Raw genomic sequence first — 2,424 nt, forward strand, 5'->3', positions numbered from 1 at the left:
GGGGGGGAGGAGGCGGCTGCCTATTACAGCAGCAAGTGGTACGTGGGTACAAACCCGCACTACGAATGGGACGCCTGTGAGCACGCAGGCCAGGCCCAAGCAGGCGCCTAGAGAGCCTTGCTTTTCTCGGTGCCCCTGCCCCCGGCCGGGAGAACAAGCCCTGCCACAGACAGGCATGAGAGAGGGTCGGTGTCTGACCGGTACCGAGGAGGCCCGCCTAGGAAGTCCAGGATTGAGCGCGAAAACCGGACTGAACTGGAACGTGGGCGAGGGGAGGGGAGGGAGCCGCATGACCAAAGTGGGTCTTGAATTATGCCGACACTGTTACCGATTCATGTGATTCAAAACAAAAGAGTGGGAGGGAAAGCTATAGGGTCGAGGTCGGATGGAGCCGAGCAAGGGCCGAATGTGCAAATGAAGATCGATCCACATCCAAGATATGTATCACTGAGACGGGCCCCGGGTGAATCTGCTTCACACTATTTGAATGCGGGCATGATCGGATCTCGCCGTGCCGCAGCCGCATGCGATTGCCTCTCATGACCGAGTCCGTTGCATGACAGTACCGGTCATGGCCGGGACGTGACGGATGAGCAAGCGGGTCAACTGCCTATTCGCGGCCGCGGCGCCGGCACGGGTGGGCGTTGGGCGTGCGTCTCTGGCCAGGCGGTCATAGACGATGGGCAGGGCGGGGCGCGGGCGATTCCCAATGATGCCTAGGCGTCGGCTATGTGGGCGATGGCTGGGCTGGGCGATGTCCTGGCGGTAGCAGGCGATCGCCAGGCATTGGCCAGGCAGAATTCCAGAGAGCTGCCCGTGCATGGGGTGGGTTGCCCAGGAACACCTGTGCGCATGCGTGGGTAATTTGCCTACTCTACTTTATCTGGCAACATTGTAGGCCAGTCAATCAGTACACCGGCGATATCGGCCCGACTAACTGAATTGCCCCCGGCCCTCCCGCCCGACCAGCGGCCAGGTGTCACGTGCTCCACTCTCCCTGTCGACGACCTCGAGGGCCCTCGAGTCGAGCACCATCAGGTGCGCGGGTGCTTCAGGCCAACGCCGAGCTTCTTCGCGGAATCCAATATTCGGGCCCGAAAGTGATGAGCTCTCCCCACCACTTCCCTACCCTTCCCCGCATCTTTGCTGAAAGGAGGGGGGCATATGAGCCTTGAAAGCGAGAGGAGTAGAGAGGGAGGAGAGTGGTTGTCGGAGTCGGAGAGAGAGGGAGAGAGAGGAGATGTTCGTACCTACCTTCTATCTAGCAGTCGACACCTAGATTAAACATAACGAACATGTTTTCCATTTCCTGTTCTTGTTATCGTCTACGATAGGGTAGGCTTGAAACTACTTCAAACGTGCAGCTGCAGCCGGCGCAGAGAGGATGAGCTGCGGCTGCAGCTACAGTCGCGCTCGCGCTGCAGTGATGCAGAGCGTTGCTCCGGGAATGCTATAAGGGGCGAGGAGAACATCGGCGAAGGACGCGGCGGCATTGTGGTACTAGCGACAACGCAGGCCGCGCGGCTGAGCCAGCTGAGTGCAGCGCAGCTGCAGACACTGCGCTGCAGTGCGGCTGAGCTGCGGCTGAGTGCAGCTGCAATCGTGCCGCAGTGCAGCCGAGCAGCTCCCCCGGGGCGAGGAGAACCTCGGCGAAGGACAAGCCGCGGCATTGAGGTACTTCTAGGGATAACGGCGTGGGCCGCGGGCTGAGCCAGCCGAGTGCAGCTGCAGGCGCTGCAGTGCAGCTGCAGGCGCTTCAGTGCAGCTGCAGGCGCTTCAGTGCAGCTGCAGGCGCTGCAGTGTGGCTGAGCCTGAGCGCGGCAGGAAGAGATGGGGCAAGTTACTGCGGCGCTTCCGGTCGGAGTCGAGCCGAGCTGCGGTAGCCGGCCGGCCGGACGATACCATCACAATGGGGAACCTGCCCTGCTGACGAGCCAGCTGCCCTGCTGATCCAGTAATAGACCGTTTCAGGTTAGGTGATAAGAAGAAGAAATGAATGACGAACCGGAAGAGCACTGCCTTCACCCAGAGAACCATTCAGTTGATACAAGTAAATCAGAGTCGTAAGAAACAAAATATAGTTCCTAAAACCGACTAAATTTTAGTAACCAATTTTTTAACTAAATATGGGCTCACCAATCAAATTAAGTCAGCTAGACTAAATTTTTTCATCGCCACGGATAAACTTTGGTCTCTAGAGCTAAAATTTCATCGGTTTTGAGTTTGTTTCCCTGGACTAAACGGTCTTCTGGGTGTTTTAATAGCCCCCCAAACCTCCGTCCCTCTTCGCCCCTCACCCAACTGTTACCTGTTTCGGTTACTCTTTTCTTCCCCTTGTCACCGAAACTGATATGGTCTATTGGTGGGCCCGGTTCGGTTCGATACGGGGGGGTAGGACAGGGCGGGACACTGTAGGGTGGGGTT

The sequence above is a fragment of the Frankliniella occidentalis genome, unplaced genomic scaffold (assembly GCF_000697945.3).
Source record: "Frankliniella occidentalis isolate FOCC.00 unplaced genomic scaffold, Focc_3.1 Scaffold17, whole genome shotgun sequence".
Classification (NCBI taxonomy): Eukaryota; Metazoa; Arthropoda; class Insecta; order Thysanoptera; family Thripidae; genus Frankliniella; species Frankliniella occidentalis.